The sequence below is a fragment of the Schistocerca nitens genome, chromosome 2 (assembly GCF_023898315.1).
Source record: "Schistocerca nitens isolate TAMUIC-IGC-003100 chromosome 2, iqSchNite1.1, whole genome shotgun sequence".
In the NCBI taxonomy this organism is placed as follows: Eukaryota; Metazoa; Arthropoda; class Insecta; order Orthoptera; family Acrididae; genus Schistocerca; species Schistocerca nitens.
The window spans coordinates 675,712,494-675,730,425 of record NC_064615.1 but is presented as its reverse complement, the minus strand read 5'-3'; the positions used below and the strand labels follow the sequence as shown (position 1 = coordinate 675,730,425).

Genomic DNA, 17,932 nt, shown 5'->3' with positions numbered 1-17,932 from the left:
AGCCTGCCGATTTAAAATAATCACCTTCAATAATGTCATCGCCTTTTTCTGTTGATGTGGCGCTAAATTATTAAGGTACCAAGAATTAAACTGCTTTTTGCATGTGGTATCATAATTTCGCAGTTACATCTGTGGCATTTTACTCCTATAAAGAATCCCAAGTTTCGTATAGCTGCTGTCAGCGTCAACAAGGACGTTATGGAAATTAGTCATAATTATACAACTGTTGCTTTCAAGGCTTTCTAGCTGTTAAACACTTTCCTTCTTTATATCATTACTCAGAGAGTTCGCGTTGCTTCTGTGCCACGTCTTCCTGAGCCGTTTGCTCTGCTGTCTGAATGTTACGCATGACGCAATCAAACTGCTGTAGACTGAAATTAAGGTTATACTCTTACTACTACTACGCAAGCTTTCCTTGCTGGCTTTTATTTTAAGTGCTTTTTTTGCATAGCTCTTGTTTAATACGTTGACAGTGGCAGTTAACTGAATCGATATGAGAGAGTCAGTAGTTGAAGCGGAAATAAATAAAATTCTATTTACACTTTGTATTTACCGTGCGAAAACTCAGTCGGTGCTTACAGATTTTAATCATATTATCGACTACATATACACATTTAAAATCAGAAAACAAAACAATGAAATTACGGCACACTTCATTTGGGGATAGCTCACATCGCGTACAATTCTAGTTTTATAAAACTCTTAATTTTGCCATAGTACACAAACCAGACCATGTTTTATACACAGGGTGGTCCATTGATCGTGACCGGGCCAAATATCTCACGAAATAAGCGTCAAACGAAAAAACTACAAAGAACGAAACTCGTCTAGCTTGAAGGGGGAAACAAAATGGCGCTATGGTTGACCCGCTAGATGGCGCTGCCATAGGTCAAACGGATATCATCTGCATTTTTTTTTAAATAGGAACCCCCATTTCTTATTACATATTCGTGTAGTGCGTAAAGAAATATGAATGTTTTAGTTGGACCACTTTTTTCGCTTTGTGATAGATGGCGCTGTAATAGTCACAATCTAGCGGGTCAACCATAGCGCCATTTTGTTTCCCCCTTCAAGCTAGACGAGTTTCGTTCTTTGTAGTTTTTTCGTTTGATGCTTATCTCTGGAGATATTTGGCCCGGTCACTATCAATGGACTACCCTGTATACGTATGTATGTAGGGGCTCATGAAACAAATTAAACCAACAGCAGTGTGATCTCACAACTATATTAATGAGTCAGATATAGTTTCAACTTTTTCTGAGTGGGACTACGTAATTTTTTGCCACAATAATAGCTTATCTCGATGAGATTACTCTTTTGCAGATCTAAAAAGAAATTAAAAATTAAAGTGTATTTACATCTAACACGAAATTAAGGAGTAACAGAACGTTTAATACAGGATTTTTATTGCTGTTGCGGCCTTGTGTGTTGCAACACCAGGAAGTTTACGTCACACTCCAACCGAATATAAATTGTGTATACGAGACAGAGGTAAGAGGAGAAATCGCTTTTTCAACCCTGTACTGGCTTTTTAAAACTCTTCAAGTGTGATGAATAGTCCTAAATAGAATAAATAAGAATAATTTTAACAGTAGCCAGGTTACAGGCATAATTTTCAATTACAGTGTGATTTTCACCGAGACTGAAATGATATGTTTCAGCGAAAATCATATGTACCTAAATGAGGATGCAAAGATGTATTCCATTTTACAGAACCAGTTTAAACCCATAGCTATCATTGTTTATCAAACTGTTTATTGTTGGACACGACAAATATGGAGCAAGTATTAAAATTATTTGTTTCAGTGGCATACGAAAGCTCACTGGGGCATTTATAACAATATATAATAATGGAATTAGTCATTCTGAAAGCGGTTCTGTTCTAATATGCTCTCTAATCTGTGTTTAGTTCATATGCACGCGAGGTGGTAATTTATCGTTTGAGAATGAGGGGACTAAGCTGTGAATGAAGTAATTCCTCTCTGTCACCATCTTCTGGTTAATTCTGATTCAAACATCTTGTTACAGCTTGTAAATACTTTATGAAATGCATGACACACAAATGTTGACTTTATTTATATTTCATACATTTTGAGTAGGTAGGTCTTCTACTTCCTGGTTTTTCCCTAAAAAGCCTTTAAAGTGAGTTAATACCTTTTGGCTATGTATGTCAGCATAAATTGTGTATTTTCAGTATAGTATTTACCCCTTTCTAATAACTCTGTTATATTTTATGGTAAAAATATTACTTTTCAGACTTTGTGACGATGAAGAATGTTTTTATCGTAGAGTAATTAACTAAATAAAAGCAAATAAAATAAGAAACATAAAAGGATGAGAAATAAGGGAAAATACCCTATGTAATGTAATTTTAAATGTTTACTACTTTGTCTTCTCGAAAATGTTTGGTTAGAATACAATATTTATTGTGAGATATATGATTAGTGTTATCTTCATCCTGGCTAAGAATGTAGTATATTTGAAGTCTTTGATCTTTCAATTGTTTGCTATGAGTTCTGGCATTGTAATTCCAGTGTATTTCTCGTGTTGGTTCTCTTCAGTTACTTGCTCCTCAGCCAGATTTGATACTTCAAATGTTTGAAATGAATGAAATTTTTAGTTGTGACAAGCAATGTTGGTTGCAGATTAATTTTTCCATGTAAGTAATTTTTCTGTTATTGCAACCAATACAGCCCGATGACCTTGAAGGACATTTCCATCCTGCTTTTGACGTGAATTTTTTTTTTTTTTTATTTCGCACAGGACCATGAACGTGGTCTATGACCAAAACCGGTTGGAATAAAATATAAATAAAGCCAGCATTTGTGTGTCACACATTTTATATAGTAATTCTGATTCATTGTTTTCCAAAGATCTTTATAATCATCAGTACTACCTCTGTAATTATGGTATATTCAATAATAATTTAATCTCGTCATGAATAATTTCAAGCTGATGTAAAATGACCCAAATATCTTTTTGTAATTTCAAAAGAGCGTAAATGGGGAGTATGAATCAGTATCGCCATAAAAGTAGACTTTTCTGTGCCCTAGCACTCGTATTTATAAGTACGAGTATGATGAAGTTCGAGAGCGATACGCGAAAAGAGAACACAAATGACAGTCATTTATAGGAGGTAACAGCACATCGGTTTCATGGGTCTGTGTAACATTCTCTCTCGTTCTCTTGTTTATTTATTGTTTCAACAATTGCGTAAATCTTGCCAAATAACTACTTTGTCTACTTTGTCTGGACATTCGCATATGTAATAATGTACTTAGAAATCTTCTAAAAACTTGCAGTTTGGTTGTGAAACAGTTCATTATTAAGAAAATCGTTTTAATGTGCCTTTCTCAACGACAAAGGTCCACTGTACATGAAGAGCAAGTCATGGACGTTATTCCGCATACAGGGTGTCCCAGAAATGTTGCGGTTATCTTTGATGTGTTGGCAGAAGAGCCAACACCGTGTTGCTAGAGGAGGCCGAAATGCACGCGTTTAAGCTCACGCAAACTGGCGTGAGGTCTGGAACAGGACAATGTAATTAATATAGCCAATAAGGTACGTTGCTGCTGGAATACTTAACTTTAATCCATAATTGGTGTACATCGCTCTTGACGGTACATGTTTTACAATCTCAATATTAACTGGTAATGGCGCCTTGCTAGGTCGTAGCAAATGACGTAGCTGAAGGCTATGCTAACTATCGTCTCGGCAAATGAGAGCGTATTTGTCAGTGTAGCATGGCTAGCAAAGTCGGCTGTACAACTGTGGCGAGTGCTAGGACGTCTCTCTAGACCTGCCGTGTGGCGGCGCTCAGTCTGCAATCACTGACAGTGGCGACACGCGGGTCCGAGGTATACTACCGGACCGCGGCCGATTTAAAGGCTACCACCTAGCAAGTGTGGTGTCTGGCGGTGACACCACAATCTTAGAGGGTTTGGAGAGGGTGTCTTGAGGGACAAATCGAGAATAGGCACCCTCATCCAGAAACATCCTCCAACGACGCTACAGTGCCAGAGCTATAGCACTGGCGCCTGCCGCTAGGCCACCCTTTCCATAGCAAATGGACTGTAGGCGGCATTGCTGTTTGTTATTCAGTGATCGCGACTGATTGCACTGTCGCCATTGGAGAAGATGCGTAGACAGGCCTTATCTCCTACAAAAGCAATGCTCTTTTGCCGTGTTGGATGACGGTTTGAGGCATGGGCTTCCATCTGCGGTTTATTTTTCTATTCTTTATTTTCGATTGAGAGTGTTCTTGGAGAAAAATAAACTGCAGATGGAAACCCGTGTCCGGAACCGTGCCCACCAAGGCAGCAGAGCTTCGCAGTCGTAGGAGATAAGGCCTTTTTCTACGCAGCAGTTAGCCCCATCCTCTCCACTGGCGATGCGCTACACTGCCATATTACTTTCCCAGTTCGGATTCTCTCTGCTCCACTACCGACTCTACAAGTGGACATTACTCGAACAGCCCGCCCTGTCTAGACAAGGGAATGCAAATAAAAAAGTAAAGCTTGCTGGTACAGTAACTGCTGACTGCTTTTAAGGTAAAATCTGAATACCAGCTCGGTTGTGGGCAATCGAATACTTTTTTCGCTTCATGAAAATTGTTGGATAAAGGATGCAAACCTACACACTGGCATTTATTTTTTCTTTCCACAATTATTTTTACAATCTGCCTTACAACTCAACAAGGCTGCAAAGGTGGGATACAAACACAAATTTAATCCCAAACGCATTATGGCACCCGAGTGTGGGACACATATGTAGAACAAAAAGATGCCAAACATCTACAGCTGCATCAGTTAGGCATTTTCATATGTCCTTACAATTTTCAAATTGTGTGAGATGTGCCCACAATATCACTTATAATATTTTGGGATACAAGATTATGTATTGTAATGCGTTGAATCCAGTTCCTAAAATCTGTTATAAAAATAATATACAATGCACATCTGTAAAATAAACTAGTGAAAAGTAACATGGAAATCGTAAGAAGAATTGATGAGCTTTTGACTTGGGGCAGCTGGAGAGAATGACTGGATGAACAGTAAAACAAGTAATCACAAGAGTAAAAATGAGCAAGAGTGATTTTAGTAAACTGAATAGTTTTCAAGATGAAGCTTACAATGTGTCTCAAAAGGAAAGGATATATTAACAACGCCCATGTATAGCAATGAGATATGGTTGCTAACTGCAAGAATGAATAAAAAATTCAAGATGGTTCTGCAAGCAATGGAGAAACATATGTCGGGTGATATGATGAATTCAATGGCTGCAATAGATTCCACGTTCCTTATCCCAAAGTTCGCTTGTGCTATCAGATCTTATAGGTATGTGCAAGATCAATATTGATAAATAAAACAAGTCTTCATTAAAGCTCCGTATGAATGTCATCGGCCGGCCGCGGTGGCCTAGCGGTTCAGGCGCTCAGTCCGGAACCGCGCGACTACTACGGTCGCAGGTTCGAATCCTGCCTCGGGCATGGATGTGTGTGATGTCCTTAGGTTAGTTAGGTTTAAGTAGTTCTAAGTTCTAGGGGACTGATGACCACAGATGTTAAGTCCCATAGTACTCAAAGCCATTTGAACCATTTTTTTTGAATGTCATCAAAAATGTTTACTCTCTGTTGCCAATTTACATTTGGTTAAATTCCATTAAAATAAGAGCACTGTACGTCCGCCTGACCTACCAATCACTAACTCACTTTCAAGTGAATCTTAGAGTCTACATTAAATGTATATAAAGACATCATTCTTCCTAACAGTTGGAGGGATGTGATGCCACAAACGAAATATAAAAATTTGTATAATACTAGAAACATCCTACCTGAAGGCTAGTTCTTTTTCTTTTACATAAAAATTAACTTACAGAACTTTTCTGTTGCATATACAGTCTATTAGAACATATTTTATCGTGGTACCAGCCACACTTAAATCAATTATTATTCCCAAAATCTGTCTGTCATCTTAGCTAAATAAAATGAGTAAAATTTTTACACAGTTCAAAAGGACTGAGAATTTATGCATAAAATGTATCCCCTTAAAGGAATTTTCGTGCTGATTCCAAAATTACCGTATGCAATATTTTCTAAGTATGGAGCAATTAACATTATGATTTTTATTTTAGTAGTATTAATTCAGCTAATGCGACTGGATGACAGAAGTTTGTGAAAGTCATGATCATTTGTCCTCCAACATCTGCTGAAGACATGTTACTTTGCAAACCAAACATTTATTTGAATGTGAATATTACGTAACAGCTTCCTTCGTTCTTTGTGACAGAATTTTCGAGTTAGCCAAATGAGTTTGTCCCCCACGTGACGAATTACCCAACTGTGGTCTTTAGTTGCTATCGATTCTCAGTTCATGCTATCAAAATGTGTGGTAAGTGCTTTCAACATTAGAAATATCGGTTTCTTACAGGAATCCTGTTTGTCCGGTTTGTATTGTATCAGCAGATTCAGCAAGCCATTCGAACATTTGTCTTACCCTAGCTACGATATAGTACATTACATAAGGTTTGAAAGACGAACCGGAGGTGGCGTCAAGGAAAATTGTGCAAATCCATTAATTATTTTTCCCAAAGATATTAACTGCGCTGAAATTAATGATCAGATAATGGCACGACTTGTATATGCACTTTTTAGAATTTTACTTGCAAATACGTGCAAAAAACACTTTACTCTGAGGGTTTTTAAAGCGCTGCGGGCCGGCCGAAGTGGCCGCGCGGTTCTGGCGCTGCAGTCTGGAACCGCGAGACCGCTACGGTCGCAGGTTCGAATCCTGCCTCGGGCATGGATGTGTGTGATGTCCTTAGGTTAGTTAGGTTTAACTAGTTCTAAGTTCTAGGGGACTAATGACCTCAGCAGTTGAGTCCCATAGTGCTCAGAGCCATTTGAACCATTTGAAAGCGCTGCACTTCTGTGGTTTAAACTGATACGAATAGGTTCAAACTTAGCACTAAGGTTGGTAAATGGATACACTTAAAACTGATGTTTTTAAATACAATAATCTTTATCCGTTGTCAGGGTACGATGGTTTAAAGTCGAGCAAAATGTAGCGTGTAAAATTCATTCTTACGTGAACTGAATTAGCTGAGACGTCTTAAAATGATTCAAATAATTAAAAAATGTATTCTTATGGTAAAATTGAAAACTTGCATCAAAAAATTCAGGATCATACGGATTTTACAGGTTTTTTTTTTCCTTTTTCCCGCGCCACTTTTGTTTCAAACTTCTTCGAACCGGTTTCACTTTTGTAAGAAGGTGGACAAATACATGTAATTACGGTTGCCTTGTTTTTTTGTGAAAGCTTTTCCGTTACCACTATATAAGCAATGTGGTTCGAAAGGTAATTAAAAAAATCATAGGCCTACCTGATCACTCGTCGCCCGAGTGACCAAAAGTCTTATCTATGACGGTCTAATGTCAAAAGCTAGGGATGTAAAAGAAGGGTACTAGTTTTCCGGCTTATCTGGCAGCTCCAAAGTCATTTAATCAAAGCATCTTGACATATTCATGCTTTTTTACGCGTTAACTCTATTTCCCAGGCTCGATGAGCTCTTCTTGCAACAAGGTGTTAGCACAGCTGCATCTTGCAATTTATAGGCTGAAGTCCCTGATCTTATGCCTAAAATGCAGAACATTCACCAGACAAAGTAAACAATATATAATATCACATGGCTGAAGAGCATATATATAATAGCTAAAAAAGTTTTTCTGGGGGGGATAAAATTTCTGGGGTGGATTTGTTCCTGGTGGCATGACATCATGTATCGTGTGTACTTTACTTTATTCGACGCATTATATTACATAATATGGGTACTAATTATAAGTAAAATTGCTCGAACATGTCAAGATGTTTTGATTTCAATGTCTTTGAAGCTGCCAGAGAAGCCGAAAAGCGAATTATTTTCTTTGACATCCCTAACTCCCCCAAGACATATTCGTCTTTTTCTGTTGTGGTAGGAGCACGTTTCATGCTGGCTGTAGTGTTATCATAAGGATGTCTAATGTATAAAAAATGGAATTCTCACGATGTCAAACTTTTAATGTGTCGTAGATGTGTGTAGCTGACTGAAATGCACTTAAGCGTCTAGAGGAGACATTTACACGGCAGTGTATCTTAAATCATTGACGAAGATATTCGCTTAATTAAAACGGAAATTTTAAGTGGCGTAAGGTTATAAAATCTGTGTAGCCTAATGTCACTACGGAATGGTTCGACTAAACAATTGCGAGGAATGAAGAGTGCCAGAGAGTAGAAGACAAAAGATTCCTAGTTGTGTTGTTCTACTAGGGTCATAGTAGTTTCAGAATCGACCAGGCGTATCGGCAGTAAAGGCAGACTAGTACCCACCGCATAGTAGTAGGCCTATGAGCCAACACTCTATGACCATCTGCTAAACAGCGTGTTCGACTTGTGGAGGTCCATCGTTCTTATGGACCTGGGATAGCGGCTGATGTCCACCACTACCGTACCACCAAAGAAATTTATTTCAAGTAACTAGTTTCGACGCAGCAATTACGGCATCTTTAGCTTCACTATAGACCAGAAGAGTTCTTTCATTCCTCAGCCCATGAATTGTAGAACACATAATACTAGTTGTCACGGATGCTTACGTTAGGAGTGTATACTCTAAACCGTTATGTCAGCACATGGGTATGATTACGTTGTAGACTACACACTCCACGACAATTAGTATTATAAGGCTTCTACGTTACAAGGGCCAAGGAATGAAAGTACTCTTTTGGTTTAAAGTGGACCTGAAGATAGCGTAAGTGTTACGCCGAAACTAGAGTTTGAAATAAATTTCTTTGATGATACACTCGTGGTTTCACCGCTCTGCAGCCACCTGTCATAGATGCTCGCGACTGCAGCACGCTAACAGCAGACCAGTTTCATGGTTTCCGAGATGCTCCTTCCCAGAAGTCGGTCGAGAATCACCTGGCCGTTGTCAGATTTACTTATGTCAGCGTATTTCCCCTTCTGCAGCCCGTGTCATCGCTAGAATGACTTATTATTCGTCTCTGCTCTGCTTATACTGTTTCCTTACCGCCCCACACACCCGCAGCATCACCAGCCGGCAGTCAGTCTCGTGGTCGACAACACTCGTAATTTTTGGTTCACTAGTGCAAACCATGGAGAGAAAAACGTAAGACAGTCTTAAGTTGACGAATAAAGTCACGCTGATGGATAAGTTGTTAGTGAGGAAGCAGTAGCTTAGTTCGACGAACCAGAGCAGTATTCTAAAGCTGGGTGGCCGGAGTCTTTCTTAGTCTCGCTCCTTCCGAGTAGGTGTACGACGGACCACTGCGCCACCATACTCGCTAAAGTACGAGCGTTCTCCAGAAAGTAACGCAGCGCATATTATTTTTTTTCTCAGCCGAAAACAATGCTACGAATGCTAAACGTTACGTATGTATTATTTGAAGTCTCCTGAGTGAGCGCGCCAAGTTTCCGTCACTTCCGACAGATAGCGTTGGTGCAGGACAGTCTGAAAATGGCGCGTGTAGTTGATGTACGTTACAAGCAACGTGCCGCCGTTGAATTTATCACTGTAGAGAAAGAAACTGTGGGGAATATTCACAAACGCTTGTGCAAAGTCTATGGAGAAGTGCAGTTAGTTGCTGGGCACGGAGAGTGAGGTCATCAGAAGGCGGTTCGGCGGAGCCCCACGATTTGTAACGGTCGGGGAGACCATCCACAGCTGTCACACCTGACATGTTGCAGGGAGCTGCTGTTGTCTGTCATTCCCGAGGACAGAGGCATTACGACTCAGCAGTTGGCGCTGCATCTGTCCATCAGCAAAGGAAGTTCCCACAGTGAAGCACTGGCTCCACCACCAGGACAAGGATTGATACCGACAGGGCATACACGCCTCTGTTTCGCGCTGGAGGAAGGCCATAGAGCTGCGTGGAGTGGCAGCGCGGTTTCAGGCGCAGTGTCACGGATTGCGCGGCTCCTGCTGCCGGAGGTTCGAGTCCACCCTCAGGCATGACTGTGTGTGTTGTTCTCAGCATAATTTAGTTTAAGTAGTGTACAACTCTAGGGACCGATGACCTCAGCAGTTTGGTCCCTTAGGAATTCACACACAAGGCCATAGAACGGGATGGTGATCACGTGGAAAAATATGATGTGTAGATATAGTACCATTCTTTCGTGTGATTAATTCTCATTATGATAAAGTAAAAAAAAGGTGGTGCAATACTTTATGGGCAGCCCTCGTATTTTCAGTCTCACAAACCGTCGATAAAAATTTTACAGAGTGCGTTGTTTAGCGAAGTGTTGAATACTTGATGCACGAATAGTACGACATAATTTAAAGATACTCCTCCGTTAATAGTCCCGAGGCTTTGAAAAACCCCTTCTTTGCCCGTTATCAGCTGTCTCACGATGGTAGATCTAAAACAACGGCAAGCGTAAAATTTGAAAAGGAAGGAGAAGCGTCAGGTTGAACGCGTCATTCGGTCCGTGAGGTGTGTGTGAATAGCTTAAGTGGAGTAACATTGCCCAAAAAGTCACTGCCTGTGCACAGCCCCTACAGCCACAGTTTTTACGTCAGGAGCAAGCGTGTTACTGTTTATTGGCGTGCAAAATGCCAAGTTGCACTGTGCTTCTGAATCCATTCTAAATTGTAGCATCCTGCGTAAGTTAGTTCAAGTATCGGAAGAAGGCAATGGCATAACACCTCCAGTAAGACCAAACCAAGTAAAACACTACGGTGTTCAAACAAGGCTTCGGACTGGGGGAAGTTTTACGTTTGTATCATATTATATTTCAAATTCAAATGGCTCTAAGCACTATGGGACTTAACATCTGAGGTCATCAGTCCCATAGAGTTAGAATTCTTAAACCTAACCTAAGGACATCACACACATCCATGCCCGAGGCAGGATTCGAACCTGCGACCGTAGCTGCAGCGCGGTTCCGGACTGAAGCGCCTATAACCGCTCGGCCACAACTGTCGGCTATTATATTTCATTACCTTACAAACAAAAAAGATTAAGAAGGAAGATGGAAAGAAGGCATAGTACTGAGGACGCAAAACACGGTACAAATGTGCAAAAACCAAAACAACTGCTAACATCCAAAAATGTAAATCACGAAACGTGAAAAACGTCCATGAACGCTATATGCGGGGCAGAATGAAGTATGAAATGATTAGAGGATTCTGAAATTTATTGTTACAGGACAATGCTGAATACCAAACGGCGTAATCGCGTGAGGAATGAAGATGTTTCTGCCACAAGTCAACGAAAAAGAAATGCCTATTAATTTTTTTTAAGTCATCGGTCTTCTGAGCAGTTTGCTACGGCGCGCCACGATTTCGCCTCTTGCCATAACGTCTTCATTTTAGAGAAGTACTTGCATCCTACGTCCTCAATTATTTGTTGGATGTAGTGTAATATTTGTTTTCCTGTACAGTTTTTACCCTCTACAGCTCTCCCTGATACCAGGGAAGTTGTTCTCTGATGTCCTAACACTTGTCCTATTATTCTGCCACTTCTTCTTGTCGGTGTTCTCGATACGTCCCTCTCTTCGCCGATCGTGCGGAGAATCCCCACATTCCTTGTCTTACCAGTCCTAATTTTAAATATACTTCTACAGCACGTATCTCAAACGTTTCGTTTCTCTTCTGGTTTTTCTGCAGTCCACGATTCACTATCATGCTGTGCTTCACACACATTAACAGAAATTTAGTCCTCAAATTAGTCTATTTTATAGTCTGAGGCCTAAATTTGGCCACGGATGCCCTCTTTGCCAGTGCTAGCCTCGTTTATATGACCATGCTTCGTCTGTAGTGTGTTTTTCGCTTCCAAGGAGGGAGAATTCCTTAACTTCGTCTTCTTCGTGCTTAGATGTTACGTTTATTTTGCCTGCTCATGCTATCTTCTGGATTGTGTAGATGTCTTTCTTAGAAAGTCTGATGGTTTGCGTCCAATCTTATAGATTCTACACACCAGCTTGAATAACCGGTTGGTTACCACTTCTCCACTGATTTCAGAAATTTCTTAAGAACATTATCTGTCCCTTCTACCATATGTGACCGCAAGTCGTCCAGACGTCTGTTAAACTCTGACGAAAATACTGGATCTCCTGTCTTCCACATTGCCTCCCATTTCTCTTTCCTGCCCGCTTAACAGTGGAATTCAGGTTACACTCTAAGTAACGATGCTGTCCCGTACCAAGGTTGTTTTGACTTTTCTGTACGTTAAATCAATGCTTCCGACGGCCATTTATTTTTCGATTTTTTCAAATTTTTGCTACTGTCACTTCGCGTTGCCCTGCCCGCTCTTCCTGCCTATCGCATTCCTAAGTGACTTATGTTGCTGTGTTCCTGAAGTTGCCTGAATACTTTTTTCTTCCTTTTTTCGTCGATCAATTAAAGTATTTCTTCTGTAACCCAAGGCAATTTTTCTTGTACCTATATTTGTCTGTTCAACTTCTATGATTGTCGCAGTATCTGGAGTCTCAAAGAACTTAAAATGCATCTAATCATCTATTAGTAATTCAGTATAACACTTCTTAGCACATTGGTTCTCCCGGGCTTGTCTCTTTTACTTAAAGTTGTTCTTCATCATTACTAAATGTGGTTCGAGTCTTTGTGTGCTGCTGGGTACGCCTTGTAATCCAGTATCTGATTTTAAAATCTCTGTCTGAACACGATGTAATTCAGCTGGAATCTTCCCCTATTTCCAGGTATTTTCCAAGTACATCTCCTGCTCTTGTGATTTTTGACCGGTGTGTTCGCTATTACCAGCTGAAATTTACGGCAGAACTCAGTCAGCCCTCTCCACCTCTCATTCCTGCTACCAAGCTCGTATTGTCTTGGAACTCTTTAACCTATACTTCACCTACTACTACATTCGAATCCCCCATGACTATTACATTATCATCTCCTTTTACATACTGAATTACATGTTCAATATGCTCATACGGTTTCGCTGTCTCTTCATCTTTTGCTTGTGATGTCGGCCTGTATACCTGAATTGTTGTTACCATTGGTTTGCTATCGCTTCTGATGAGAAAAACTCTATTGCTGTTCACATTAACTCTCACTGTGCCTTACGTTCCTATTCATAACGAATCATATTCCCGTTATATAGTTTTCTGCTGCTGCTGCTGCTGCTGGTATTACACTGTAGTTGTATTCGTCCGACCAGAAATCATTATCTTCTTGCCGTTTCGCTCTATTCACACCCACAATATATAGTCTGAGTCTTTGCAGTTCTCTTTTTAGATTTTTTAGCTTTCCTGTCATTTTCAAACTTGTGACGTTCGGCTCTCCAATTCGTAGTGTGTCTTTTGCTGATTATTCAATCGTTTTCCCATGGTTATCTCCCGAAGATCTGAATGGGGGATAAATCGGGAATATTTTGCCGATGGAGAGGTCATCATGACACTTTCTCAATTACAGGCCACATATCCCGATGATGTGCATTGTGTGTCTTTAATGCAGTAGCTTCCAGTACCTGCTGCATCCTCGTGTCGTTGATCATTGCTCATTCTTCCGTCTTTTATGGGCAATTTCCCCACCACAGGACAACAGGTTACCCTGAAACACTGTCCGCTTCTCTGCCCGCTTTCACAAGCCCGTTGTCAGAACGAGGATTACTTCTTACACTGGTAGCGTTCGGCCGCCAGCGCTTATGTCTTTTGTTCAAAGTTTATGCTTTGGCTGAGGTCGAACCCGTGATCAAAGACGTTGTCATTATACATCAAACACACAACTCGTACCCAACGAGTATTTATGAAGAATGTTACATTAAAGGGAACCGAATAGATAGGATGACTCGACACATATGACGACTGAATACTAGCTGAAGGACGAGTGGAAATAAAGAGTAGCAGGCGCAGGCCTATATACGAGTATGAAAATAAATTATTGATGACGCTGAACGAAGCAGTTAAGCCAAAATGAAGGCAACAGCTGGAAAGCGATAACAGTGTAGGACAGCATCGCTGCTGGAACCTTAGGCTTTCGGTAAGAAACTAGCAATAACGCTTGGACGCTACTGCTTGCAGAAAGTTCATATTTATGCTGTTTAAAAATGAAGTTCCTGCTCTCTGTCTGTCTCTCTCTCTCTCTCACACACACACACACACACACACACACACACACACACACATACTGTAAACTGGTCATGATTTCGATCTTAAACCTGGCAATGTTGAAAGGGCACCTGTCTGACATTAAATATTCACCACATCTGACTGATACTGATCATTTAAGTGCAAGCGAGTAATAGTGAATGTTCAGTTCCACCCGACTAGTATTGAATAATGCATCTGACTACGCCTGAAATATTTAAGCGCAACGGAAAACAATTTTATCTACCAAAAGATTAATCAGTAAGGTACATTAAAAAAGCACAACAGACAAAATCATGACTCGCAAAAAAACTGTTTTACTATTCTTTAAGCGAAAATACGCACTGTATAACCAATTTAACTGCATAAATACAGCCTAAACTATCTGTCGTATAAGTCTGTATCGAATCACTGTAGAGATGTTAAAAACGCTCTGAGATTAGAGTACAGTTACCCACCTACGTATAATCTTATTCGTAGACTGCTTTATACCGGTAAAGAAAGGCGAAAGAAAAGTGATGCTATGCTATATCTAACAACAAGTGATCGTGTGATGGACCAGCTTGGTACTGACACGTGGTTTCTAAGATTTTGTAACTTTGACACTGAATAGGTTATGTAGAAATTGAATTTATGTACACTTCGGTAAGTTTTATGATCTTTTTGGTAAAATAGAGAACTAGCTTTGAAAACAGAACATTTCTTTTAACATAAAAGATCGAACTGCAGAGACATATGGCTTGTAGGTAACAAGATACAGATCTGAATACAGAAGAACAAAATTGAGGAAAAGAAAAATAGAAGTATATTGTTTTCATGCTCCACATACAATCCCAAATTACGTTTAGCCCAGATATTCGCCTCTTCATCACACACAGCATCTAGTGCATGTCAGGACTAAACCATTCAGAAAAATTGGGAATTCTCATCCCTGAAACAAAACCCACAAAATATACTTACATTTCAAGAGCAGCATAAATTAGAAACTGTACAGACAACAGCAGAAACGACATGACTGAGAAAACGTAGAGCTAATGATTTAAATAAATGATAATCGTTCAGACGATCATTCGCGTTCTGTACATATGAGTGAAGAGATTTTACTTCCTCGCAGTTAAGCCTAAAGAAGTATCGAAATTGGCTATGAAAAGAAACTCGCACACACCATGAGACCGCAGCACTTGTCTGTAAGGATCCAGAATCTGGAACTTATTAACTACAACGTGGTAAGACGAAAAGGCTCAGTGGTCACTGACAGCCACCAATTAGTCTCCAAAATATCACGACATAACACATATTTCGACAAACTCATAATAGTTTGCGAAATATATATAGCCGTAATGCGGTCACAGTTATGGTATCTGAATTTACACAAGCGAACAAAGAAAGACGCTACAGTTATTGAGTGGGTACGCTAGTTCAGAAAGTGCTATACATACAGAAATAATCTACCATAAAATATAACAAGACAATGCATTAATATGATAAATAAGCAAAATAATATGATACCTAAGTAGTCAGGTGAGGACGTGGGTGGCCGTGCGGTTCTGGGCGCTACAGTCTGGAACCGAGCGACCGCTACGGTCGCAGGTTCGAATCCTGCCTCGGGCATGGATGTGAGTGATGTCCTTAGGTTAGTTAGGTTTAATTAGTTCTAAGTTCTAGGCGACTGATGACCTCAGACGTTAAGTCGCATAGTGCTCAGAGCCATTTGAACCATTTTTGAGGACGTGGGCTCAGAAGAAGCACCACTAAAGAAAAGACTGGTTATTAACTCCATGACTCAACAAGCAAGATATGGTTCAAACTGTTAATCTGGGTGGAGATCGCTAATGGCAACTGTAGTCAAAGTTCATCCTCCTCCTTCGCACAAGTAGCGAATATCATCAGATTACTGCGAAGCATCTGCTGCGTTGCTGCACCCATCTGTGCCCTCTCCACGACTGCATGGCCCGAGGGCTGCTTTGTTTGCTGTTTGCGGCGAAAATCCTTCCTGATACCTGCAATGGCCGAAATGAAACACAATTCCCTGTCCACAGCTTCTGTGGGTCTGTGGCGGCTGTACGGAGAGACATTTTTGCGGAGATGGAATCTGTTGGCATTTATGCTGACCCCAAGACACTTCAGGTATTTTTTTGGTTTCAAATTTATTGGATTCACCAAGTCTCAACCAAACTGTCACATTCCAACCGAATGTAGACCTCGTCTGAAGATGGATAGAGAAACCTGAAACTGGTAAAAGTAAAATAAATCATCGTAAAGAGGTGACTGATCACAGTTTGTCCAACATTTCAACATCTGGTAGATCTCTTAAAACTAATTCCCAGTAAAATGTGTCGTAGAGCACAGCACGCTGTGCTATACTGCTGGACAGAAAACAAATTCTTAGCGTGCCTCTGTAACACCTGTGAACGGCCCCTTATCCCAGCAACAACCTTAGGCTCCGAGCAAATGTCTCTCCAAGCACGTCACTCGACACAAGTGTTCCAACCCAGATTTTGCTGAGTGTCTTATGCACAGTTCACGTGATGCCTTTGACCAACACGACAGCTAGAATAGGCACAAGAATGAAAAACTCTTTACCAGAAATAGGAAGCTCCCTTACGCGAAGTCAAGTAGACGTGCAACGCGATATACAGAATCTGAGATTAGTCACAAATATTAATAGCAGTGGAAAAAATTTATAATTATACATGGTCACTGACTCAGTGTTTTACTGTAGGTATCTTTCAAATGCAAAAAAGACAAAATCCGTGACCGTGATACTGATCTGACTGCAGTCAGAATGGATCATTTCATCGCTGCGGCACTTGATGGGGAACGGTGGCGGACCCATCGCCCTCCCTAGTTGCCTTTTACACCTGGAAAAGATATCCGGGACTCATATAGCATGCTGAGTGCACCATGGGCCGTCCTGGAGGGACTGGAACAAGAAAAAATCGCTGCTCCTTTCCGGGACTGGAGCTGGGACCTCCAGGGAAAGTAACCAGCGGAGTACCTAGAGTTGTAAACTACCACATGCTACTGTAGACTATCGTAAGTAAGCACGGACTACGGTAGTTTTCCTTGTGGCCTTGGTCAGCTAAGATCGAAACTGTGCCACCTGTACATTAGGTATGTTACTTACGTATTGGGCTTTACTTCATTGAGACATCTTTGTTTACATATGCGGTCAGTGTTTCTTCTAGAAACTGGAAGAGGTGAATCGTCGAGAACTCAGTGAGAGTATATAAAGGGCCGTGTAACCTACGAAATAATTTTGTTCTACATAGTTATCCTCCTCCTGTTACCTCAAAAAAAAAACCACAGTATTTATAGCAAATTGAAACTGTCAATGTTTAATTAATGTTTTACACGAAAATTGTATGATTTTTAATGTGAAACAAAGGGATGTTGTAGTAAAAGTTAAAAAAGTACATGTTCATCATATAGCAGTAGAAAACGTAATTTCCTCAAGAAAAGGTAAAATTAAAGGAAGACCGCAAAACAAAAACGTATCACAAACTGCTTCATTACTCCATCGAGCTTGTATGAAACGTGTTTCTCTTATTCATACACAAGCTTTCGCACTTATCAATAATAACAGGAAACTCTTGCCTTTGATCATGATGAACAATCTTCTATTGAATACAAAATAAGAAAAATAATTGTATAGATTTTTTTTTTATGTTTGTGCATGTAAACTGTACTTGTAACAAACTTAATTGCTTCGGTTACATAAGACAGAAGAAGTTAACCAATCAAGAGTCCTCGAATCCTTTTGCGGTGGCATGCTTCAATAAAATCTTCTCTGTTTACGAGCTGTGTCACTTTGAATAAAACACTCGAGTTTT

The 17,932-nt window shown here is 40.3% G+C and overlaps 1 protein-coding gene across 1 annotated transcript in view; it reads left to right on the top strand.

The window, feature by feature from the left end:
- LOC126235237 (kinesin-like protein KIF19) overlaps positions 1 to 17,932 on the top strand; it is a 605,478-nt gene that overhangs the window by 55,376 nt on the left and 532,170 nt on the right. The gene's annotated exons all lie outside the window — the stretch shown is intronic.